We start from the raw sequence: 15486 nt of genomic DNA, 5'->3' as shown, positions 1-15486 counted from the left end.
AAAACATAATTTGTTTCTTAGTTAAACTGTAGTTTGTCTTTTTTATACCATTTTAACTATTTCCATGAAACATCAACTAACTAGGGAGCAGCTTAATTGGTCCCAATGCGTCCCAATTAACTGGAATCCTCTGTATACCCCCAGATCTCCCAAAAATATCCGCGTGACTTTGTCCAAATCCAAGCCCATGAGGGCCAGAAGTCGAAGGAGGCAGCAGCTCCCCTCCTCGTGTTGGAGGACTCTGTGGGTGTGCGTGTGGGTGGGAGGGAGGGAGGGAGGGAGGAGCTTGTTTTTCTGTTGTTGTTTTGTGGTTGTTGTGTTCTGTGTTGCTCTGCCGAGCATTGTGGGCTTGCTAAATGGCACCGGAATGTCTGGCTGTTAACACAAACGATGCATTTCACTGTATGTTTTGATGAACACTTGATAAATAAACTTGAATCTTGAATTTTGAAATACTAACAAGTTCAAAGATCCTATTTTGTTTTATGTAGAGTTTCCGTGGGGAATTGGCCCCTCCGGACCTTCGGGCTGCGCTGCCCGGCGTCACACCGCTTAACCCTAGACCAATCACAGGACAGTTTACAATGACCAATTAACCTACTGACCGGTACGTGCTTGGACAGTGGGTGGAAACCGGAGCACCTGGAGGAAACCCATATATTCCACAGGGAGGATGTACAGATTTCTTACAGAGGACTTCTTACCGGAACTGAACACCAAATTTTAATGGTGTTGTGCTAATTGCTACACTGCAGTGGTCTCCTGCTCTGACTACTGACAAACCAGGTAATTTCCTGTAAATATTAACACAGAGCTCTCTGTAAATATCGAATACAGCCCCAAACCCACCGTAGCTGCAGTGATGTGTGAAGAGCTCCCAAGGAGAAAGGGGAGAGTGGGAGTCATGGGAAAGGGGGCAAGGGTGGGAGCTCGGGGGGCTCAGGAGATTTCCTTGTATTTTGATTCATGAGAAGCCAGTGGAAAGATAGAAATAACATACCGTGGGAAAGAGAGAGGGGCCTCTCAGCAGAGCCGAGCCAGCCAAAAATATAAATAAATAGCTCTCATTTTAATCTAGTGTTGGGAACTCGGTTTTGTTTGGGACCCTGAACTGTGGAAGAGCCTCCAACTTCCAGGCAAGGATTTCAAATCTTGAACTGAGACAGAATCGAAATCAGAATCAAGTTTATTATCAAGTACAAGTTTAATCATCATTCTGCTGTAAATGAATGCAGACAAACGAAACAACATTACTCTTGGGGCCAAAGTGTAAAAGGCAGAACAACAGTCATACTCAGCACATATAAGACAGCAGTAAACATACAGTCACCCGAAAGGATAATACTGGAGAGTCCCTGAATGTCATGTCCTGTGGGCTGACAGGGCACGGATGTTGTCCTCAGCAGTCCGATCAGCACACGCTCCAGCGGTGGCAAAAGCCATCCAGCTTGCCTTTCATCCAGTAAACACCAGAGGGCAGCACCATCTGCCATGTACTGCTGTTTTACGGCAGCACTACAGTGAGATACAGAAAAAAATTACCATGTTACAATAAGAAACATGTAAAAAATAAATAAGGAGGACAAATACAGTAGGAAGTAGTGAGGTCGTGTTCATGGGTTCATTGTCTGATCAGAAACCTGATGGCCGAGGGGAAGAAGCTGTTCATGAAACACTGAGACCCCTCTTCAGGCTCCTGTACCATCTCCCTGATGGTAGCAATGAGAAAAGGGGTCTTCAGCCTCCTGTACCTCCTCGCTGATGGTAGCAATGAGAAGAGGTGTCTTCAGGATCCTGTACCTCCTCCCTGATGGTAGCAATGAGAAGAGGTGTCTTCAGGATCCTGTACCTCCTCCCTGATGGTAGCAATGAGAAGAGGGGTCTTCAGCCTCCTGTACCTCCTCCCTGATGGTAGCAATGAGAAGAGGTGTCTTCAGGATCCTGTACCTCCTCCCTGATGGTAGCAATGAGAAGAGGTGTCTTCAGGATCCTGTACCTCCTCCCTGATGGTAGCAATGAGAAGAGGGGTCTTCAGGATCCTGTACCTCCTCCCTGATGGTAGCAATGAGAAGAGGGGTCTTCAAGGCTCCAGTACCTCCTCCCTGATGGTAGCAATGAGAAGAGGTGTCTTCAGGATCCTGTACCTCCTCCCTGATGGTAGCAATGAGAAGAGGGGTCTTCAGGATCCTGTACCTCCTCCCTGATGGTAGCAATGAGAAGAGGGCATGTCCTGGATGGTGATGATCCTTAACAATGGATGCTGCCTTCTTGAGGCATCGCTTACTGAAGACGTCCTCAATGTGGGAATCTACAACACTTTGAGGGATACCTACCCTGAAGAAGTTTAAATCTTCTCTTCAGGGGGAGTTCAGTGAAACCTTCTCTCACTGCTCACCCTCTTTGATCTCTGCTGCCGTCCAACCCTTCGCATTCTCGATGAAGGGTCTCGGCCCGAAACGTCGATTGTTTATTCACTTCCACAGATGCTGCCTGACCTGCTGAGTTCCTCCAGCATTTTGTGTGTCCTGCTCTACAACCCTCTGTAGCTTTTTCTCATCCTATGCATTGGAGCGTCCAGACCAGACGGTGATGTAACCAGTTAGAATGCTCTCCATGGTACATCTGTGGAAATTTGCTGGAGTCTTTCACGACATAGCAAATCTCCTCAAACTCCTGACAAAATATAGCCACTGGTAGGCCTTCAGGATCAGAACCGGGTTTATCACAGGCATATGTTGTTTTGCAGCAGCAGTACATTGCAATACATAATAAAAATTATAAATTACAGTAAGAAATCTGTATTTAAAAATAAAATAAGTGGTGCTAAAAATAGCAATAAAGGTACTCAGGTAGTGTTCATGGGTTCATTGTCCGTTCAGAAATCTGATGGCAGAGAGGAAGAATCTGCTCCTGAAATGTCTCTCCTCTTTCTCCTACGCTCCAGGGAATGAAGTCCTAACTGATTCAACATTTCCCTATAACTCAGGTCCTCGAGGCCCAACAACATCTGCATAAAATTTTCTCTGTGCTCTTTCAACCTTATTGATATCTCTCCTGTTGGTGGATGAGCAGAACTGGACACAATTCTCTCAGATTAGACCTCATCAGCGTGTTATACAACTTGAACATGAGATCCCATCTGCTGTACTCCGTGCTCTGATTTACATAGCGGTTAGCGCGACATTATTACACCTCGGGGCACTGCAGTTCGGAGTTCATTCCCAACGTCCTCTGTAAGGGGTCTCTGTGTGTCCTCCCCTTGGAATGCGTGGGTTGTGCCCAGGTGCTCCGGTTTCTTCCCACGGTCCCAAGACATGCCAGGCTGGCTAACTGGGCATTGTAAACAGTCCCGTGATTGTGTTAGGGTTAAACGGGGTTGTCGGACGTTGCTGGGGCAGTGGGTCTCAAAGGGCCAGAAAGGCCCGTTCTGTGTTGTATCTCAAAATGAAGTAAAATTTATGAAGAGCAATGTGTCATAATCATTATAACCACAGTCATGTGGAGATAATTATTGTAATTTATGGTGATTTTTATGTATTGCATTATACTGCTGTCACAAAACAACAAATTTCACCCCATTTGTCAGTGATGATAAACCCAATTCTGAACAGCATGAACAGCAGAACCTTCGGTATATTTCGCAATCTCTAAATCTCTAGTGGCTATGCAGGGTTTATTTTCCTGTCTGCCCAGTCTGCATCAGAAAAACGATGATACAATCTCGAATTGGAACAATATGCGAACCTGTTATTCCGACTTCTAAGAAACTCCCTTTACACACCCTTCCCCTGCCGAGAAAGGGCAGCTTACTCCTTGGCCAATGTTACAGTCATACTCCACAAATCCCTGACTATTTCCTGTCAAGGGGCAAGGTTTACATTCCTGTAGCACCTGACATCACAGTGCATTCCAAACCACCTCGGAGGTATTCAAGGATCAAGAATCAACTTTATTCACCATATACATTCACACGTGTTGGAAATTTGCTGCGGTGTGTCAGTCGGGGTGCAACATACATCCAGGTTATCTTTGAAAGGTGATGATGCCTCAAAAAGGTGGTATCTGTCATGAAGCACCCCCATAATCCAGGACGTGGTGGAGGATTACAAATACCTGGGGATATGAATTGACAATAAACTGGACTAGTCAAAGAACACTGAGGCTGTCTACAAGAAAGGTCAGAGGCATCTCTATTTCCTGAGCAGACTGAGGTCCTTTAACATCTGCCAGACGATGCTGAGGATGCTCTACGAGTCTGTGGTGGCCAGTGCGATCATGTTTGCTGTTGTGTGCTGGGACAGCAGGCTGAGGGTAGCAGACACCAACAGAATCAACAAACTCATCCGTAAGGCCAGTGATGTTGTGGGGATGGAACTGGACTCTCTCACGGTGGTGTCTGAAAAGAGGATGCTGTCCAAGTTGCATGCCATCTTGGTCAATGTCTCCCATCCACTACATAATGTACTGGTTGGGCACAGGAGTACATTCAGCCAGAGACTCATTCCACCGAGATGCAACACAGAGTGTCATAGGAAGTCATTCCTGCCTGTGGCCATCAAACTTTACAACTCCTCCCTTGGAGGGTCAGACACCCTGAGCCAATAGGCTGGTCCTGGACTTATTTCCTGGCATAATTTACATATTACTACTTAACTATTTATGGTTTTATTACTATTTATTATTTCTGGAGCAACTGTAACGAAAATCCAATTTCCCCCGGGATCAATAAAGTATGACTATGACTATAATCCAGGACGTGCCGTCTTCTCATTGCTACCATCAGGGAGGAGGTACAGGCACTTAAAGACTCACACTCAACAATTCAGGAACAGCTTCTTCCCCTCTGGCATCAGGTTTCTGAAAGGTCGCACACGGAGACCAACATCCGGTGCTGCTGGCAGATCATCAATTCGGTGAAAGACGCTCTTTGGTCGGCCCGAAACTTGATGGGCTGCCAGCTGACGGAGATGTTCGTGACTGAATGCTGCCGGCTGGCACACTCTCGTCTGCAGGAGTACGTTCTGAGGGATGCACTCAAACTTGGTGCAGCCACCGCGAAGGCCCGGTGGGGAAGGACCACAGTTTAACATTCATCACCTGTAGGAGGGGGAGAGGTTGGGTGGGGAGGAGACCTACCCTCATCAGCGGTGTGGACAGATAATCAACATGGTGCCCAAGGAGTGGGTGCAATTGTTAATTTGGGAAAGTATTAGAGCCATTGCCTGCCTTTATTGTTGAAAACTTTGATTGTTAATAAGTCTTAACACTTGACCAAGAGTTAAGAGTAAACGCATGATTTACTGTAAACATCTTTCATTTGTAAATGAACAGAGTCAACGCAAAATTTTATTGTTAATAACTGTATTGAATAAGGACTCACAGTCAACGAATGGTTTTCTTTTTCTGTATGTAATTATTTTTATTTTGTAATATTTCTGAATAAAGTATTTTTGGAAAAAAAAAAGGTCATCAGCGGTGTGGACAGATAATCAACATGGTGCCCAAGGAGTGGGTGGAATTGTTAATTTGGGAAAGTATTAGAGCCATTGCCTGCCTTTATTGTTAAAAATTTTGATTGTTAATAAGTCTTAACTCTTGACCAAGGGTTGAGAGTAAACACATGATTTACTGTAAACATCTTTCATTTGTAAATGAACAGAGTCAATGCAAAATTTTTATTGTTAATAACTGTATTGAATTAGGACTCACAGTCAACGAATGGTTTTCTTTTCCTGTATGTAATTATTTTTATTTTGTAATATTTCTGAATAAAGTATTTTTGGAAAAAAAAACAAAGTCAATCCAGTTCATCTGCCCGAAACTTGATGGTCTGCCAGCTGACGGAGATGTCCGTGACTGAATGCTGCCGGCTGGCACACTCTCGTCTGCAGGAGTACGTTCTGAGGGATGCACTCAAACTTGGTGCGGCCACCGCGAAGGCCCGGTGGGGAAGGACCACAGTTTAACGTTCATCACCCGTAGGAGGGGGAGAGGTTGGGTGTGGAAGAGACCTACCCCTCATCAGCGGTGTGGACAGATAATCAACATGGTGCCCAAGGAGTGGGTGCAATTGTTAATTTGGGAAAGTATTAGAGCCATTGCCTGCCTTTATTGTTGAAAACTTTGATTGTTAATAAGTCTTAACACTTGACCAAGAGTTAAGAGTAAACGCATGATTTACTGTAAACATCTTTTATTTGTAAATGAACAGAGTCAACGCAAAATTTTATTGTTAATAACTGTATTGAATAAGGACTCACAGTCAACGAATGGTTTTCTTTTTCTGTATGTAATTATTTTTATTTTGTAATATTTCTGAATAAAGTATTTTTGGAAAAAAAGAAGGTCATCAGCGGTGTGGACAGATAATCAACATGGTGCCCAAGGAGTGGGTGGAATTGTTAATTTGGGAAAGTATTAGAGCCATTGCCTGCCTTTATTGTTAAAAATTTTGATTGTTAATAAGTCTTAACTCTTGACCAAGGGTTGAGAGTAAACACATGATTTACTGTAAACATCTTTCATTTGTAAATGAACAGAGTCAATGCAAAATTTTTATTGTTAATAACTGTATTGAATTAGGACTCACAGTCAACGAATGGTTTTCTTTTCCTGTATGTAATTATTTTTATTTTGTAATATTTCTGAATAAAGTATTTTTGGAAAAAAAAACAAAGTCAATCCAGTTCATCTGCCCGAAACTTGATGGTCTGCCAGCTGACGGAGATGTCCGTGACTGAATGCTGCCGGCTGGCACACTCTCGTCTGCAGGAGTACGTTCTGAGGGATGCACTCAAACTTGGTGCGGCCACCGCGAAGGCCCGGTGGGGAAGGACCACAGTTTAACGTTCATCACCCGTAGGAGGGGGAGAGGTTGGGTGTGGAAGAGACCTACCCCTCATCAGCGGTGTGGACAGATAATCAACATGGTGCCCAAGGAGTGGGTGGAATTGTTAATTTGGGAAAGTATTAGAGCCATTGCCTGCCTTTATTGTTAAAAATTTTGATTGTTAATAAGTCTTAACTCTTGACCAAGGGTTGAGAGTAAACACATGATTTACTGTAAACATCTTTCATTTGTAAATGAACAGAGAGTCAATGCAAAATTTTTATTGTTAATAACTATGTTGAATAAGGACTCACAGTCAACGAATGGTTTTCTTTTCCTGTATGTAATTATTTTTATTTTGTAATATTTCTGATTAAAGTATTTTTGGAAAAAAAAAGTCAATCCAGTTCATCTGGCAAAATGCCTCATCGCCAGATCTCACCAACAGGCACCAAGACCTCGCCTGGCTGGCGGTGAGAGGGGCCCTCCCAGTCAGAGCCCTCCTGTACGCCCGGAATGTCGTCCCCGCACCCCACTGCCCACGGGAGGACTGCAGTGAGGAGGAGTCTGTGACCCACCTCTTTGCACACTGTCAGTTCACAGAGAGGGTGTGGAGGAGGATGGACGGGTTCGTGTCACGTTTTATCCCCAGCAGCTGCGTAACAGAGGACTCTCTGATCTACGGGCTGTTCCCGGGGACGCACACGGAGGCCAACATCCGGCGCTGCTGGCAGATCATCAACTCGGTGAAAGACGCTCTTTGGTCGGCCCGAAACTTGATGATCTACCAGCACATGGAGATGTCCGTGGGAGAATGCTGCCGACTGGCACATTCTCGGCTGCAGGAGTACGTGCTGAGGGACGCACTGAAACTCGGTGCAGCCGCGGCAAGGGCCCGGTGGAGAAGGACCACGGTATAGGTTTTCTCCACCCATGGGAGTGGGAGGGGTCGGTGGGCGGGGAGTATACCCCTCAACAATGAGATGCTGAGCTGAACTACTGGAGTGCCACGTGGGTGGCTATAAATACAGATATGGACTGACTATAATGGAAACATATGTAAAGGTTGAAAAGTTATTGAATGGTTTATTGTATATATTTATTTTTGAATAAAGTATACCTTGAAATAAAAAAAAATACATACCCGTGAACTCTACCTCGCTAGGAACTAACACATGGACACTACCTCACTATTTTTGCTCTCTTTTTGCACTATTGTTTAAATTTCATTTTTATACATATTTCTTATTTTAACTTAAAGTATATTTTTACGTGTTGCAAGGTACTGCGGCCATTAAAGCCGCAAATTTAATGCTACACGTCAGTGATGATAGAACTGATTCTGTCAGTGGAATGAAGCCGGTGGTGAAAAGGTTAAATCCACTCGACTTCTATTCCTGGAGGTTCAGCCGATTGAGAGTGATCTCACCGAATTGTTTAACATGACTGGATGGGTGGAGGGAGAGGCTACTTCCTACTGAGCGGGCGAATACAGGGGACAAGGGGGAGGGGGGTTTGTCAGGAGCAGAGAGACTCCGGAATTCTCTCCAAAAGGCCTGCGGAGGCTTGGCTGGCAATCTCCTTTAATGAAGGCAAGACAGAATTCAGGTAGAGCTCAGCCAGGGTGCCAGGGTTTTGTTCAGAAACAGGACAGGACTGAGGAACAGAATGTGCTTCTCTGTTACCCGACCCTGGGAGCAGCAAGAACAGTGTGGTCCTGGCCAAATCATCAGCTTCTGCTCTTGACATAGACCATGGACCATCCTAGCTGTCTACGTGATACACAAGACAGGCCAGAATGACGTGGAGAGCGAGCTGTTGCCCATGTGGCAGGCTTGCCCTCTCCACGCAGCCGATGAGTCCAAAGGAACGGCAGAGACCAATACGTTTGCTACCAGCAGCATCGCAGGAGATGTCAGGCAGCCCTTGAACTCAATGTACGGCTGCCTCAGGGAATCTAGCTCCAGATCTTTTCCTCAGAGATTACACTCGAAGCCTTCCCCATGAGTGGGTATAGCCACAAAACAGCAGAGTTTTTAGATCAGAGTTTTCTTTCCCCTAGACAAGCTGCCAGACATGGTTGACAAACCCCATTTGGTTTCCCTTCCTTATTTTTTGTACACAACCACAGAGACACACCATAAACATTTTTGCTCCGAGATGGATGTAAGAAATGGAATTCTAATTCCAATTCTAACTTTCATGGACTCTTCATCTCATGTTTCAATATGTTTTGCTTATGTATTTGTTGTTATTATTATATTTTCTCTTTCTTTTCATATTTGTACAGTTTGTTGGGGATTTTGTGCACTGGTTGCTTCTCTATCCTGTTGCGTACTGTATTTCACTGATTCTACTGTGTTTCTTTGTATTCACTGTGAATGCCCACAAGAAAGTGAATCTCAGGGTCATATATGATGACATATAAGCACTTTGATAATATATTTACTTTGAACTTTGAACTTTGGAAGGTTTTGAGAGCAGGACAGGACTTTGCATTTCACGTTGTATTACCGTGGGTGACATAGTGGCGTAGTGGTAAACACAACACTTTATAGTACAGGTGAACCAGGTTTGATTCCCACTACTGCCTGTAAGGAGTTTGTACATTCTTCCTGTGACAGCGTGGGTTTCCTCCGGGTGCTCCAGTTTCCTCCCACAATCCAAAAGCATATGGGTTGGTAGGTCAATTAGTCATTGTAAATTTTCCCATGGTTAGGCTAGGGTTAAAACTCAGGGGACTGCTGGGCAGCCAGGTTCGAATGGCTGGGAGGGCCCACGCAATTTCTCAATAAATCAATAAATAAATCAATGGAAGTTACTCCTGGCAGGTCCCCAGAAGCTGATAGTCCATTGTTCTCTTAGAACCTGCCCTCAACAACAGATGATCTACCACCACCCTCGCTCGCCAGCTAACCTCAAAGTTCAAAGTAAATTTATTATCAAACTACATGTACGTCACCACATACAACCCTGAGGTTCATTGTCTTGTGAGTATTCACAATGGAATCGGAGAAAGACCGTACACAAGACCGACAAACAATCAATGTGCAAAAGATGACAAAGTGTGCAAGCACAAAACAAAAAAAATAAAGCAAAATAAAAACAAAAAAAATAAAGCAAAATAATAATAATAATAATAATAATAAATAAGTGATGACTACCAAGAACGTGAGATGAAGAGTCCTTGAAGGTGAGGCCATTGTCTCCTCCCTGCATCGAGGACGTCTTCGAAAGAGGAGGCCTGAGGAAAGCAGCCTGCTTCATGAAGGACGGCCTTCACCCAGGACAAGACCAAGACCTCTTTGCCATTAACACGCAGGAGGCACAGCAGCCTGAGGACACACACCGAATGTTTTTCAAACAGTTTCTTCCTCTCCACCGTCTGATTTCTGTACGGTTAATCAAACCACGTACTCTATTGTAATTTACAGTAGCTTTTATTGAAAAATGGTTTTTAAATTGTGGCCTACAAATTACAAGGGAGATAGAAAAGGCATATATAAAGGGCAATGTTGCGATTATCATGGGGGATTTCAATGTGCAGAAAGATTGGTAAAATCCGGTTTATAAGAACATAAGACTATAAGATTCAGGAGCAGAATTAGGCCATTCGGCCCATTGAGTTTGCTCTGCCATCCCATCATGGCTGATGGGTTTTCCCTCTCTGCCCCAATCTCCTGCCTTCACCATATCCCTTCATGCCCTGACAAATCAAGAATCTATCAACCTCTGCCTTAAATACACCCTCTATTCTGAGGCTGTGTCCTCAGGTCCTAGACTCTCCCACCATAGGAAACATCCTTTCCAAATCCACTCTATAAAGGCCTTCCACCATCTGATAGGTTTCAATAGGACAACCCTCATTCTTCTACTGAATACAGGCCTACAGCCATCAAACACTCTTCATGTGGCAAGCAGTTCAAATCTGGAATCATGTTTGTGAAGCTCCTTTTAACCCTTTCCAGTTTCAGCACATCATTTCTAAGACAAAGGGCCCAAAGCTGCTCACAATATTCCAAGTGAGGCCTCACCTGTGTTTTATAAAGTCTCAACATTACATTCTTGCTTTTATGTTTTAGTCCTCTTTCAATGAATGCTAACATTGCATTTGCCTTCCTCACCACAGACTCAATCTGCAAATTAACCTTTAGGGAATCCTGCACAAGGACTTCCAAGTCCCTTTGCACCTTAGAGTTGAATTTTCTCTCCATTTAGAAAATAGTCTACCCTTTTATTTCTTCTACCAAAGTGCATGAATAAACACTTCTCAACATCTGCCATTTCTTTGTCCATTTTCCTAATCTAAGTCTTTCTGTGGCCTCTCTACTTCCTCAAAACTACCTGCCCCTCCACCTATCTTTATAGCATCTTCAAACTTTGCAACGAAGCCATCAATTCCTTCATCCAAGTCATTGACATATAATGTAAAAAGAATTGGTCCCAACACAGACCCCTGTGTAACACTACTAGTCACCAGTAGCCAAACAGAAAAGATGCCCTTTATTCCCACTCTTTGCTTCCTGCCGATCAGCCACAACCCTATCATTGCTAGAATTTTTCCTGTAATACCATGTGCTCAGAGCTTGTTAAGTAGTCTCATGTGTGGCACCTTGTCAAAAACCTTCTGAAAATCCAAGTACACAACATCCACTAATTCTCCTTTGTCTGTCCTGCTTGTTATTTCTTCAAAGAATTCCAACAGATTTGTCTGGCAAGATTTTTCCTTGAGGAAACCATGTTGACAATGGCCTTTTTTATCATGTGCCTCCAAGTACCCTGACACCTCATCCTTGTCAATTGACTCCAACATCTTCCCAACTACTGAGATCAGACTAACTGCCCTATAATTTCCTTTCTTCTGCCTCTTTTCCTTCTTAAAGAGTGGAGTGGAGTTTAACCAATTTTCCCCGGGATTAATAAAGCATGACTATGACTATGAGTAACACTTGCTATTTTCCAGTCTTCCAGAACCATTCTAGAAATGAGTGATTCTTGAAAGATCACAATCTCTTCAGCCACCTCTTTCAGACCCCTGGGGTGTAGACCATCTGGTCAAAGTGACTTAGCTACCTTCAGACCTTCAGTTTCCCCAACAACCTTCTCTCAAGTATGGGAACTTCACACACTTCATGACCCCTGACACCTAGAACTCGCAGTATACTGCTAGTGTCTTCCACAGCGAAGACTGATACAAATTTCTTATTTAGCTCATCCGCCATTTCCTTGCCCCCATTACTACCTCTCCAGCATAATTTTCCAGTGGTCCAATATGCACTCTCACCTCTCTTTTAGACTTTATCTATCTGAAGAAGCTTTTAGTATCGTCTTTAATATTATTGGCTAGATTAATTTTCTATTCTATCTTTAACTTATTAATGATTTTTCTAGTTGCCTTCTGTTGGTTTTTAAACGCTTCCCAATCCTCTAACTTCCCATTAATTTTTGCTCTATTACGTGCCCTCTCTTTGGCTTTTATGTTGGCTTTGACTTCTCTTGTTAGCCACGGATGTGTCATCTTTCCTTTAGAATACTTCTTCCTCTTTGGGATGTATATATCATGTGCCTTCCAAATTGCTTTCAGAAATTCCAGCCATTGCTGCTCTGCCATCATCCCTGCCAGTGTTCTTTCCCAATCAATCTGGCCAACTCCTCTCTCATGACTCTGAGATTCCCTTTACTCCACTGTAATACTGATACATCTGACTTCAGCTTCTCCTTACATTTCAGAGTGAGTTCTATCATTTTTATGATCACTTACCCCTTAGGGTCCTTTTACCTTAAGCTCTCTAATCAATTCCAATTCATTGAACAACATCTAATCCAGAATAGCTGGTCCCCTAGTGGGCTCAACCATGAGCTGCTCTAAAAGCCATTTCGTAGACATTCTAGAAACTACCCCCCCCCAACTTGGGATCCATCACCAACCTAATATTCCCAATCTATCTGCATATTGAAATCCCCCATGACTTTTGTAACATTGCCCTTTTGGCATACATTCTATTTCCCATTGTTATTTGTAGACCACATCCTTACTGCTCTTTGGGGGCCTATATATAACTCCCATCAGGGTCTTTTACCCTTGCAGTTTGTTAGCTCTACCCACAACAATTCAATACCTTCCAACTCTATTTCACCTCTTTCTAATGATTTGATTTCATTTTTTACCAAAAGGACAATGCCACCCTCTCTGCCTTCCTGCCCGTCCTTTTGATACAATGTGTATCATTGGATGTTGAGCTCCCAGCTGTAATCATCTTTCAGCCATAATTCAGTGATGCCCACAACATCATACATGCTAATCTGTAACTGTTTATTGATCTTATTCTGTATACATACAAATATAACACCTTCAGTCCTGGATTAACCCTCTTCGATTCTGCAATTTACATTGCAACTCATCCTGGATCCCAAGGGAGGGAATTTGTAGAATGCCTATGAGATGGCTTTTTAGAGCAGCTTCAGCTTGAGCCCACCAGAGGAACAGCAGTTCTGGACTGGGTGTTATGTAAAGACCCAGATTTGATTAGGAAGTTTAAGGTAAAGGAACACTTCAGAGGAAATGACCGTAATATGATGGAATTCACCATGCACTTTGAGAAGGAGAAGCTAAAATCAGATGTATCAGTATTACAGTGGAGTAAAGTGAATTACAGAGGCCTGAGAGAAGAGCTGGCCAAAAGGGGACACTAGCAGGGATGATGGACGAGCAGCTATGGTTGAAATTTCTGGGAGGATCAAAAGATGAAAAAATATTCTAAATGGAGGCATCTGTGGCTGACAAGGGAATTCAAAGACAACATAAAAGCAAAAGAGAGAGAATATAATAGAGCAATAATTAGTGCAAAGGTAGAGGATTGAGAAGCACTTAAAAACCAGCAAAAGGCAACTAGAAGAGTCATAAAGAGAGAATAGATAAAATATGAAGGTAAGCTAGTATATAGTAATAAGGAGGGAGGGAGGGGAGGAGAATGTCGACTCAGACCATGAGAGGCTTGTGTCAGGCATTTTCATGCCTTACAAGGGGCAGATTGGAAGTAATAAAGTAATATAACAATATAACAATAAAAGAGACACAAAAAGTTTTTTTTCAGATATAAAGAATAAAGGACAGATGAGAGTGGATATCGAATGCTGAAGAGGTAGTAATGAGAGAAAAAGAAATGGCAGATGAACTTAATAAAGCATTTTGCACCAGTGTTCACTATGGAAGACACCGTTAGAATGCCAGAAATTCCAGTGTCGGGGGCAGAGGGAGGTGTCATCGCTATTACTAAGGAGGAAGTGCTTGGGAAACTGGAAGGTCTGAAGGTAGATAAGTCACCTGGACCAGATGGTGTACACCCCAGAGTTCTGAAAGTGGTGACTGAAGAAATTGTGGAGGCATTAGTAATGATCTTTCAAGATTCATTGGATTCTGGAATGGTTCTGGAAGACCAGAAGATTGCAAATGTCACTCCTCTTTTCAGGAAGGGAGGAGGCAGAAGAAAGGAAACTACAGGCCAGTTAGTCTAACCTCAGTGGTTGGGAACATGTTGGAGTCGATTGTTAAGGTTTGGTTCCAGGGTACTTGGAGGTACATGTGGCAAAGTCCGCATGGTTTCTCAAGGGAAAATCTTGCCAGACAAATCTGTTGGAGTTCTTTGAAGAAATAACAAGCAGAATAGACAAAGGAGAATCAGTAGATTCTATTTATTTGGATTTTAAGAAGGCCTTTGACAAATTGCCATACATGAGACTACTTAACAAGATAAGAGCAGGAAAGATAATACTAGAATCACTGGAAGATTGGCTGATTGGCAGGAAGGAAAAAAGTGGGAATAAAGGGGGCCTCTTCTGGCTGCCAGTGACTAGTGGTGCTTTTCTTCAGGTTCTGTATCAATGATCTGGATGATAGAATTGATGACTTTGTAGCCAAGTTTGCAGACGATACAAAAACAGGTGGAAGGACTGTTAGTGTTGAGGAAGCGTAGAGTCTACAGAAGGGAAATGGGTAAAGAGGTGGCAAATGGAATATAATGTAGAGAAGTACATGGCTATGCACTTTTCCAGAAGGAAGAAAGGAATGGACTATTTCATAAATGGAGAGAAAATTCAAAAATCAGAGGTACAAAGGGACATGGGAGTCCTCGTGCAGGATCACCTGAAGGTTAATTTGCAGGTTGAATTGGTTGTAGGAAGGCAAGTACAATGTTACCATTTATTTTGAAAGGACTAGAACATAAAAGCAAGAATGCAACATTGAGGCTTTATAAGGCATTAGTCAGACTGCATTTGAAGCATTCTAAGCAGTTTTGGGCCCCTTGTCGAAGAAAAGATGTGCTGGCTTTGGAAAGAGTTCAAAGGAGATTTACAAGAATGATCCCAGGAATGAAAGGGTTAACATTTGATGCCTCTGGACAAGTAGTTGCTGGATTTTGCAAGAATGAGGGGGATCTCATTGAAACCTAATAGTTGCCTGGATTGGGGAGCAATCCTTATGAGAATAGGTTGAGTGAACTCGGCCTTTTCTCCTTGGAGCGACGGAGGATGAGAGGTGACCTGATAGAGGTGTACAAGATAATGAGAGGCATTGATCGTGTGGATAGTCAGAGGCTTTTCCCCAGGGCTGAAATTGGTAGCACGAGAGGGCATAGTTTTAAGGTGCTTGGAAGTAG

The 15486-nt window shown here is 43.3% G+C and overlaps 1 long non-coding RNA gene across 1 annotated transcript in view; it reads right to left on the bottom strand.

Annotated features, from left to right (window-relative positions):
• Window positions 1–1198: 1198 nt before the first annotated feature.
• The window catches only part of LOC140200587 (uncharacterized), a 36522-nt gene continuing 22234 nt past the window's right edge, over window positions 1199–15486 (bottom strand). The window contains exon 3 of the long non-coding RNA XR_011886667.1: window positions 1199–1515. This is a non-coding gene — a long non-coding RNA (uncharacterized lncRNA). The remainder of the gene's footprint in view (window positions 1516–15486) is intronic.

The sequence above is a fragment of the Mobula birostris genome, chromosome 7, assembly GCF_030028105.1.
Source record: "Mobula birostris isolate sMobBir1 chromosome 7, sMobBir1.hap1, whole genome shotgun sequence".
Classification (NCBI taxonomy): Eukaryota; Metazoa; Chordata; class Chondrichthyes; order Myliobatiformes; family Myliobatidae; genus Mobula; species Mobula birostris.
The sequence above is the reverse complement of the archived record's forward strand: the minus strand, read 5'-3'. Positions and strand labels throughout refer to the sequence as shown.